The sequence below is a fragment of the Otolemur garnettii genome, unplaced genomic scaffold (assembly GCF_000181295.1).
Source record: "Otolemur garnettii isolate 467f Iridium unplaced genomic scaffold, OtoGar3 scaffold00073, whole genome shotgun sequence".
NCBI lineage: Eukaryota > Metazoa > Chordata > Mammalia > Primates > Galagidae > Otolemur > Otolemur garnettii.
Window position 1 is genome coordinate 4,247,919 of NW_003852468.1, and position 11,539 is coordinate 4,259,457.

General features: G+C 46.8%; 1 protein-coding gene across 1 annotated transcript in view; it reads left to right on the forward strand.

Annotated features, from left to right (window-relative positions):
- Window positions 1–11,539, forward strand: part of VTCN1 (V-set domain containing T cell activation inhibitor 1) — an 83,060-nt gene that overhangs the window by 47,153 nt on the left and 24,368 nt on the right. The window lies entirely within an intron of this gene.

Genomic DNA, 11,539 nt, shown 5'->3' on the forward strand with positions numbered 1-11,539 from the left:
ACACAGGATGGATATTTATTTATTCATTAATTCAACCTATTTAATAGACTATGAGCTAAAATACTCAGCAAAGAGCAGTCTGTAAGGTGGAGCACTACTCAGCAAGCGTTTAGTGAGTTCCCGACATGTTCTAAGAACTTGAAAAGCAGCAGGAACAAAGGCATAAAAAGGAAGAAATGGCTTGGCTTATTTACTTATATGGCACAGGGTCTCACTTTGTCACCGTCAGTAGAGTGCTGAGGCGTCATTGCCTTAGCCTCCCAATGCCCCTCTATTTTTGGAGATAAGATCTCGCTCTTGCTCAGGCTGGTCTTGAATTCCTGAGCTTGAGCAATCTACCTGTCTCTTCTTGAGCTTATATTTGTTTTCAACTTTTTAAAATTTTAAGATTATTATGCATTCTTTACTTTCTATGTTTAAGTCAACAGTTTGTAATCTTATCATTTTTTTAAAAAAACATATCTGAATGTGTAGAAGTCTCTCAGAAAGTGAAACAGAATTTGTGTGATTCAGAAGCCCTTCCCTGGATCAGTGCAGGCCCTGGGATGCAATGGGTTGGGGAGGCCCATGAGGGGCAGGGACCAGAGATAGGAGGAGTAGAAGGGGACACTAAGGGCTCAGGCTTAGGGCATCAGGCTGGGAGTCCCTTCAGGCAGAATATGGAAGAAAGGTAAGATCAGTGCCCCTGGAAATCAGGTTGGATCAGAAAGAAAAGATCAACCAGCAGAATCTGAAATCCTGACGTCTGTGGTTGAAGACCCACTTCAAGGGGTAGGAAGGCTACAGATTCCAGACTGGAAGGCCAGGGACGATTCTTCCGTGTCTGTTGCGGAAAGGCCCACAAAAGGGTCCTCAACTCAAGGACAACTGTCTATCCTAGGACAAGGAGTGTCTCCCTGCCTTGTGTTTCAGAATTGCCCTTGATCTGGGCAAGGAGGAGTTGACACAGTCCAGAGCTGCCCTTTAGTGGGGGAATTGGCTTGGGCAAGCCCAGCCCTAAGGGATGGGTCTGGCAGCCTGGTTGTCACACCTCAGTTCTTGCAAGCCTTACACAGTCACACCTGCCAGACTGTGCCCAAGCCTGAAAGATGAGACTTTGGTCCTGGCAGGCAAGGATTTGTAGTGGGACTCCTGGTGGAAGTTTTGGGAGACTGAACAATATATCCCCTGATGATTTGCAGGAAACAGCCATCTGTTTTCACTGGGAAGACTGTTTGGCATTACTAAACAAAAAGACTGATGACAGTAGCCTTGGGGTCTACAATTATGACACTGTGCCCTGTTTTAGAACATAAAGGAATCAGACTGCCTGAGATAGGTGCATGTGCTCTGGCAGAGAAAAGCTCTGAGGGTAACAGATATACTTGTTTTCAGCTTTATTAATGAGTAAGCAACAAACTAATCCCAGGGCTAGGCTTTCTGAGAGGCAACCAGCCCAAGCACCTCTCTGAACCTTTTCAGTGACAGGCCGGGTTTCCTGAAGCAAGAAAAGGAATGAACAGTCAGCACGCTCACTGTGGCTTTAGGGGGCTGCAGAGGCAATCTAGATTATAGATCACCTGCTCTGTCGGGCCATCCATCTGCCTGAAGCCCAGATGGCGGGGACTTAAGACCTCGGTGGCATGGGAAGATGGGCACTCTCCCAGAGGGAGCCTGCTCTGTCCCTCCTTCAGAACTTTTGGTGCCTGGTTCCCTGGCCCAGCTCTTGTCCTAACCCCCGTGCAGGGGTGCCCTCCCTCCGCCTCTCTCACAGGTCCAGCCTTCCCAGGCTCACCTTCCCGCCCCACTCCCTTAGATCTTTAAGGGAAGGAAGGCGGCCGCTCTGGGCTGGTCCTCCGTGGTGCGGAGCTGAGCTGATGGAGGGGTGTTCTAGGCAGAGGTCTGCAGGGGACCAGGAACAGATCAGCCTGATGAGAACACAGGGGGTTAAGAAGGGGAGAAAGGTTAGAAAAATAGCTTGGGGCACTTTAGGATGAAATTCCCGAGTTCAGTTTGAACTTTATACCCAATCTGGATTCATTTAAATTGGGGGAGAGGGGTAGAAGTAAAAACTAACATTTACAGTTTAAAAGTAATAGCTAATTTTTACACTTTACAAAGCATTTTACAAATCCTTTACAAAGGATTGTTTCTTTGGACTCTTGCAACAGCCCTGTGGAAAAGCAGTGTGGGATCTGGAGGCAGGTGCGGGGTGAGCGCCCCAACGCGGGGTCTCCGCGGAGCTTGGGGGGGACGCCGCGCCTGGTCTTTGCCCACAGATGATCAGGCTGTCTCCGCCCTCACCCTCCGCTGGGCTGGAGCTGGAGGGGTTAAGCGGGGGTGGCAGAGCCAGGTGAGGCCAGGCCGCGGTGGCGGTGGGGAGGAGTCGGGTGAAGGCCAGAGCGGCCTGGGGCCGGCGGGTCGTCAAAGGGAGCCTTCTTTAGCCGCCAGACCTCACCCCCTGCGGTGCCGCGAGCGCCCGCGGAAATCTCGCCTACCCCGCAGTTTGGAATCCAAACAATCAGGCTGTTTCAGTGTAGACCACACGGACTGCTCACGGCTTTTCTAACAGTGCAGGCACTTTGTGGGAGGGCCATAAAAGGTTTGAAGTGTGGTCGTTAGTCAACACAATGCGATCAGTTATACTGCTGCAAGAATCTTCTGGAAAATTTTTTTTTCTCTGCAGTGAATAAGGAGGAACGGGAAATACAGGTATGATGGGGAAAGGACTAGTAATCAACCTTGTATTGACTTTTGTCGCGCTCTGCCTGTGCGGTGTAAAACGGTGTGCACCAAGGATGAAATGCTAATGTGTGCTTGGGGCAAGCAGGGGACAGTTATAAATAGCAGGCTGAGAATGCGAGGGAATGACTTGGCTGCAGACTCAGATATTGTTTAAGGAAAGATATCTACTAATCAACATTCTGGAATTTTGCAGCTGATAGTCCTCTTCCACTTTTCCTTCCAGAGCCTCAGACAAAAGATGCCTGGGGGTGTGGGGGGATGAATGTCTTCATCTGTGTCAAACCGTGTCTGCTGTCCTTCCATGGGTAACCATTGCACAAAACACACACCTGGCAACTGATTTGAACCCCGAGATTTACTTGGATTTGTATAAAGTACAAGATGATGATTAAAGAGCAGTGATGATGGCATTTCAGATCTGAGTCTAATTGTTACCAGACAGAGATGGTCCAGCCGCCTGTCACTGTCAGCCAGTATGCAGAGACAGGGACAGGTCCACTAAACTTTATTCCTTGGAAGGCCAGCGATTCTGGAGAACAGTGAGAGTAGCCTACCCAAGACTGTTCCATTCTTCCATTTCCAAAACCACAGTTTTATACATAAAGGTTCAAGGTAAGGACCACATTAAATGTTATTTTAAATAATAATCAGCACAATTCACTGATAACCTATTACAGTATTTCCAATGCAAAGGTTAATTTTCTAAATCAATCTCCCTAAACTATCCAAGATGGACATCTTTAGGGAGGGAGCCAAATTCACAGAACAGTAAGGATGGGACACAGGAGGTGAAGGTCGTGTAGGACAGACCAGACCAGCTGTGTCGTGTCAGCCCTGCCTGCCTGACTCAATCTTTTTTCACTGAATGTGCTCTCATAATCCTGCTCTAATTTCCCAGGGGTCATTCCTCAGGGGAGTTACTTTTAGAGCACAACTTCCTCCTAGATAAAACAAAGATAATAGTATCTGTTTCACAGAGTTGGTGTGGAGATTAAATGAGATACGTGCAGCCAAATAAGTACCACTTATCATTGTCAGATCATTAGCAAAGGTTTTAGGGGACATACACAGACTACAAAACTGGAGAGGGCAAGGCCAGAGCAAATCCCAGGGAATATCCAATGACAGAAGCATATAACTAAGTCATTGAGAGAGACTTTCCAAATTATTTGAATCTTCATCCAGTGCTAGAAACTCTTCCCTACACACTGCCCTCCCTAGCTGGTTACCCAGCCCTTCCACTGGGAGGAAATTCTGCAGTGTCAGGCTAGTACCAGCCAGCTCTGTTGCAAAGTTCGTTTCTCTTTATGTTGAATCTAAATGTAATCCCCTAGAACTTTCTCTTTTTTTTTGAAACAGAGTCTTACTTTGTCACGCTCAGTAGAGTGATACGGTGTCATAGCTCATAGCAACCTCAAACGCTTGAGCTCAAGTGATTCTCTTGCCTCAGCCTCCTGAGTGGCTGGGACTACAGGTCCCCACCACAACGCCCTATTTTTATATATGGGGTCTGGGTCTGGCTCAGGCTGATCTCAACTCCTGAGCTCAGGCATTCTACCCACTGTGGCCTCCCTGAGTGCTGGGATTACGGGAGTGAGCCACCATGCCCAGCCTCCTAGGACTTCCATTCCATGGCTTTGGCTCTTCCAGAGTGATGGAAAACAGACCCATACAGCACCTTTCAACCATGAAATGACATAATTACATTTATTCTTCTTTAAATGAATCCACTCCAGTTCCTTTAAATATTTTTCAGAAGAAGTATTTCCTAATCAGATCACCACTCCAGCTTCACTTCTCCCAAATCATTGGCTCTCAACTGGGGTGACTGTCTGGAAATATTTTTGGTTGTTGCAACAGCATCTAGAAGGTAGAGGCCGGGGCTGCTGCTGAATGTCCTACAAGGCACGGGCAGCTCCTCACCAACAGAGTTACCCAGCCCGAGTCGTTCTGGCTGGGCACTGAGGTCGAAAAAACTTATCCTAAATATAAGGATAAACCTTATCCTAAACCTTATCCTATACCCTATCCTAAACCTTATCCTAAACCTTATCCTATACCTTATCCTAAACCTTATCCTAAACCTTATCCTAAATATAAGGATAAACCTTATCTTAAATATACTGTTAAGCAGTATCAGTGGGTTTTTTTTTGTTTGTTTGTTTTTTGAGACATAGTCTCACTATGTCACCCTCAGTAGAGTGCTATGGCATCACAGCTCATAGTAACTTCCAACTCTTGGGCTTAAGCGATTCTCTTGCCTCAGCCTCCCAAGTAGCTGGGATTACAGGCACCTGCCACAACACAGGGCTCTTTTTTTGTTGCGTTGTCATTGCTGTTTTAGCTGGCTGGGGCTGGGTTCAAACCCGCCACCCTCGGTATATGGGCCAGCGCCCTACCCACTGAGCCACAGGTGCCACCCAATCAGTGTTCTTCTTAAAGTGTGGGGCACAAATATACACAGAAGTTCGTCAGCCAGCACCCCAGTGCACTGTCATTACATTTCTATTAAATTAGCCTGAGATTACGGTAGTTCTGTAGTTAGTGGTCAGATAAAGCCCCCTTTTGTGTGGTGCTGCTAACCCAGAGATACATGCATGGAACTACGTGCTCATGGAGCAAACACCAATCTGTGGGCCACATTTCTCTATGAGCCCAGGGGCAACCTTCCAGCCCTTTCCAACATAATATTCTAGGCCACCACTACTAATCATTTGAATGATTTTTGGCATGCAACATTGTGGGATCCAACATTTGCTGGCCACATCTCCCTGGTTTTGTGGTGCTGGACCAGGTCGTGATGTAATCCCAGTACCTGTGCTTTGGAGCAATAATCCACAATACTGTGTCCTGATTCTTAGAGGCAGCTGGAAGGCATACCTCAATAGCCTAGTCTCCCATATGCACTCTCCTAGAATCCCTTTCCCAACACAAAGCCTGGCCATCACTGCCATGAAAGCCCCCATCCCACACATGGACAGAGCAGGGCTGCCCTTCTCTCCTCCACGTGCACCTCTCAGCCCCAAGTCATGGCTCCTCTTTGCCAAGTTCTTGAGCCTCCACTCACCATTCTTGATGTTCCTGCTCTTGCTTCCCTGGAACAAAGCTGACCTTAACTTTACCAGCTTAAAGAGAGACAGGGGAGAGAGTTAGAGATCTAAAAACATACTCCATACCCTGGATTCTTCAGGAAACAAAAGGAAACTTGAGTAGACAACCATCTAAGTTTCTCAGAAGCCCGAAACCTACACTATTCAATGTCCAGGAAATGGTTAGATAATTTTACCCTGAAGCCCAATGCTTTGTTTCACATAGTGTTTTAAAACATGGCGGGGAGGAGGGGGAAGTACCTTTCTGGATATGCTGAAATAAATGTCTTCAATGTCAGTATTCTTTATAAACCTAGTCACTTTGTTAGTTTGTGAACAAAGCAATATGTTTACTACAACTGGATTTACTCAAACATTAAACTTGGGATTTTCAGACTGATCACACATTTGCTAACTTCATGGAGTTGTCAGGGTTTTAAACATGTATCAATTACACAAATGGAGCTAAACTGCTAATCTACAGCAGGAATGCGGTATCTCTCAGTCTGTCAGTGTCTGAGAAGGAGGCAGAAACTTGAGAACATAGAAACCATTCATGTTTGAATAAAACAAAGAGCATTTTATGTTTTCCAGACTGAGGGCTCTATACACACTATAACAGATACATAAAGCCCTTGTTTTCCGCAAAGGAGCCAGAGGTGGGGTGGGAGGAGCCTCTGAACCCATGGTCTATTGCCATGTGGGAGCTTTTCTTTCTTTCTTTCTTTCTTTTTTGTTGTTGTTGTTATTGCAGTTTTTGGCCAGGGCTGGGTTTGAACCTGTCACCTCAGGTATAGGGACTGGCACCCTACTCCTTGAGCACTGCCCAGGGACTTTTTCTAAGGGCTAAGAGCTCAAGTTTGTGAAGTTATACTCCCTGGGTTTGAAACCAGACTTTCCCACTTCATAACCGTGAGAGCTGCATCTGTTACTTAACCTAAGCCTCAGTTTCCCCACACACAAAAGGGCAGTGAGAGTGGCACTTACCTCACAGGGCTTTCGTAGGGGTTGAATGAGAGGCCGTGTGTAGGGCACGGCCACACAGAATCCCCTGGGAGCATCAGCTGTGGTGTTACCAGCCTCAGGGACCTCTGACACAATGAAAGTTTGTCCTTCAGCGCCAGGTGTCCCTCCCCTAGTTTATTTCTTGGTGTGTACCACAGCACCACAGTGTGTACGCTGCAATGCACAGCTCAATTAGCTCGTGTGTGGCTGGAAAACAGAGGAATAACAGCATGGAACATGGAGGTTGTGCTGGCTCGCATGGGTGCGTTTCTTTCCAAAGCAAGTCGGGCTGAAATAGCAGAATAGAATGACAGCCTCAGTGGGAAAGACTCAGCATGGCTTTCAGCTCTATTTTTATTTCATTTTTAAAATTTTTTGAATGAACACCTATACTTGGGGCTTCCTCTCCGTGGAAGCACATCCCAGGTCGCGCTTCCCCTATGCCCAGCTTCACAACAACCCCACTGGGTCGCAGCACCCACGAGCCAGCATGCTTATTTTATTATATTCGTGCATTTTTAATATTCCCAGAAGGAGCCTCTGGCCCTACTGAGCTGCCCGCCTTGGCTAGCACAGTTATCTCTCCAGGTGCCAATTACTGTTTCTGTTAGTACAAAGTCACCACATAGGTTTTGAGCAGTCTGCTCTTAACCCTGTTTTTCCCCTACAAGCCCTTTTCTCTTTATTGTGCAACATTGAAGAATGTGAGATTTTTTCAGGAACACATATAACACATTTGAACAAATGCCCAATTCCTTTCAAGTCCTGCCCGAGACAGCGGCAGCAAAGACATGTGAAGGAAGTGAAGACGGTGAAGGTGGGGGCAGAATTCCAGGCTGCAGAGCTGGCCCCTCACCTGGGAGGCTGTGAGTTCTGCACCCTCTGCAAGTATCTCCAGCCCAGAGTACTGAACTGTGTGACCCTGACTCCCCACACCCCTGACCAGGGCAGCAGAAATAGCATGGACAGAGTATGTAGCGGCATAGATCAGCTGAGTAGATTTCTTTTTCTGTTTCTTTTCTTTTCTTTCTTTCTTTTTTTTTTTTTTTTTTTTGAGACAGTCCCACTCTGTTACCCTGAGTAGCATGCCATGGTGTCATAGCTCACAGCAACCTCAAACTCTTGGGGTCAGGCAATCCTCTTGCCTCAGCCTCCCCAGTAACTGGGATTACAGGCACCTGCAAAGACACCCAGCTAGTTTTTCTATTTTCAGTAGAGATGGGATCTTACTCAGGCTGGTTTCAAACTCCTGAGCTCAAGCAATCCACCTCCCCTCCTCACAGGCGTGAGCCACTGCACCAGGCAGCTGAACGTATTCCTGAATAAAGTCTTTCTCTTCACTTTCTTTAAAATTTTTTCTTGAAAATACACTTAGATTTTCCCAAGTGTGAATACTTTCTACCTCCCTAGAATTCTCTTTATTGAAGCCCTGACCACATTCGGCATTGTATTGTTACCTAGAGGGGTGTGTGTGTGTGTGTGTGTGTGTGACCTCAATTTAACTATAAGCTGCTTGAGGGCAGGGACTTTATTCTCTTCCTCTCCATATTCCCGGCATATTGCCTAACACCGTGTTTGAACATAGTAAGTACTTAATCACTATTTCCTAAATGAACAAGTCTTCTCAAAATATGGCTTTTTATTTGGGCCCTTTTGTAGGAGGTGGGGGACAGACACACACTGTGAATTTCACTACAGTGGTTAGAGGACATAGTTTTGCATCAAAAATTTCCTGAAGCAGAGTTATTAGAAATTATTCTGGGAGTAAATACCAGAAACCAAAGTAAGAAGAACACCATATGAGAAATATTTTATTCATCTTTTCAAAAAATTAATAAGCAAAAACAATTAATAAGCAACAGACAGGAACTATTTAATTTGGCTGCCCTTATAGTTCCTGCTTCTCTGTCCAAGGCTCTGAAAGGTTGAGCTGTTTCCCAAGGGAACAAACCTCAAGGTGACTCCCGCTTGGATAGGGAACTTGGTGACAGATGGCAAGTTCTGCTTCCTCAGCAAGGACAACATGTGGGCCTGGTGGGGAAGGAGGGACTCAGCTGCTTTGACTGAAACCCATAACCTCTGTTGTCCCCCTCCCCGTGGTGAGTGTCCAGCTATCTGTTTGGTGTCTTTGCTGTCCAGCACGCCTGCTCCGTAAAAGTTACAGCTTTTAGTAATGAACTCACAGCAAATAGCTTACAGGTCGAATTTATTTGTAGTAAAAAGTGGTACATGAATAGCCCTGTATGAATTGTGCCACATTAACTAATTTGGTCTTTTTGTATTAGTCTGGTAGGGCTATGTGACAAAGTGCCACAAACGTGTGGGTGGCTTAAACAATGGAAACACGTTTCACACAGTTCTGGAGGCTGGACGTTGGAGATCAGCTGTCTGCAGGGGCGGTTCCTTCTGAGAGTTGTAAAAAAGAATCTGTTCTACCCTTCTCTTCTAACTTTTGGTGCTTACTTTGGCATTCCTTAGCTTGTAGGTTTCTGCTTTCATCTCCACTGGGTGTCCTCCGCATGGATGTGTCCAAATTTCCCCTTTTTATAAGGACACCAATCATGTTGAATTAGGGGCCACTCCCCACCCTACTCCACTGTGACTTCTTCTCAACAAATTACGTCTGCAATGACCCCATTTCCACTAGTAAAGTCACATTTTGAGGTACTGGGGCTTAGGACTTCAAGATTTGACTTTCGCTGGTGGGGAGGACACATGCCGTCCATAGTATCTTTGAGCAGCAAAGCAGGACTTACTCTCATTCCTTTTTTGCAGATAAAGGAACTGAGTCTCAGAGAGATAAGTAACTCCCTCAAAGTCAGTGAAAACCCTGGGTCACAATTACAAGTCAGCTGTCTGGCTCAGCAGTCGGAGAGCCAGATGGTAACTCTCGCCATGAATTTGCCACTTAGCTGTTCTTGGACCAGGAAGAACTGAGGCTGCACAGACAGGGGATGTGGTCAGAGGGGGTCTTCTCTTGGAATCAATTTAGCAGATGTCCTATTCTGAAAAGCTCCACTTGCTGTCCTCAGGGCTACACCGCATGAAGGCTCAACCTCCAGAACTCCAGGACTGTTTACTTAAGTTGTTTCTTGTAAGTCTGCTGTTTCTGTCTGGCGGGCCCAGCCCAGCCTAGGGGAGCTGGGTACAATGAGCCTATTCAGGGCAGAAAGGGAAATGCCACGTGCTTCCTTTTCTCTCTGTAGTGTCCTTTGCCTCCTTGTGTCTTTCCTTTGTCCTGCCTGTTGAGCAACATCAGTGTGGGTGTGGGGACTGTGGGGACTGGCAGCAGTGTGAGAGGGTGGCTGAGGACAGTGGAGGACGTAGGCCCCTGGGCAGGCAGCAGTGGGCAGGCACATGGTGTAGGGGGGGCAGGCTTCCCAAGGGCCCCTTTGACCTGTGCCTCTGCTCTGCCTGAGGCGCTCTCATCAGCTGAAGCTGGTGTCCCCTCATGGAGCACGGGCTCCCTAGGCAGAGAGGAGGAGCACGCCCTTCTCTGAGCCCCGACCCTTGACAAGTGTATGGGAGTCAGTTAAGTGACGATTCGAGAGGCAGATTCTCATCTCAGCTCTGCCACTTGCCAACTGTGTGACTTTAGGGAAGATGCTTCATCTTCTCGTGTCGCTTCCTTTCCTATACAATGGAGATGATAAATTAGTCCTTTTCCTAAGGATACTGAATGGATAAATGATACACATCACAAATGCTGCTGGGAACGACCACATAATTCTAGCACTTAGTAGGAATAAGCAATGTTGCCTTATTTATTTCCCATGTGTCGTTTGTTAATCTGTTAGTTAAAGACTAATAAGATTCACATCAAAAAGTGAACAGTGCTTGTGTTTGGATGATGGGATTACAGGTGATTTTATTGTCCTACTTTTGCTTTATTACGTTTTCTAAACTTTCTACCGTAAATATGTATTATTTTTAAGAAGAGAAAAACTCCCACTGTTGACTTATAGGATGCAGTGAACTAGATGTGAGTAGTTACAAGGTGAAGAAGACAGGACCATTGTCCTTAGCAGAGTTTAAAATCTGTGGAAAGAAGGGGCCAGGCGTGGTGGCTCACGCCTGTAATCCAAGCACTCTGGGAGGACAAGGAGCATGGATTACCTGAGCTCAGGGGTTTGAGACCAGCCTGAGCAAGAGCAAGACTCTGTCTCTACAAATAGCTGGGCACTGTGGTGGGCACCTGTAGTCCCAGCTACTCAGGAAGCTGAGGCAAGAGATTGCTTGAGCCCATGAGACTGAGGTTGCTGTGAGCTATGACACCATGGCACTCTACCCAGGGTGACAAAGTGAGACTCTGTCTCAAAAAAAAAAAAAAAAAAAAAAAAAAAAAAACTATAGAAAGAGATAAGAAAGGTAGACAAATGATACAAACAACAGGAAAGTGGGGGACAGTGGTGCGCAGGGAGGCTGAGTAATGGGACCAGTCCCCCTCAGGTGGCACCTGCCATTACAGAGATTTTTTTCATCAGTCTTGTCTTCTCTGACCTGGAAATAGGAAAGTGAGATGGCATGGGCGGATAAAAGGGCCACTCTTTAAATCTATCCTGGAGCCCCAATGGGGTGGGGGTGGTGAATCTATCCTGGAGACCCAGGGGGATGAGGGTGGTGACTCTATCCTGGAGACCCAGGGGGATGGGGGTGGTGACTCTATCCTGGAGACCCAGGGGGATGGGGGTGGTGAATCTATCCTGGAGACTCAGGGGGAT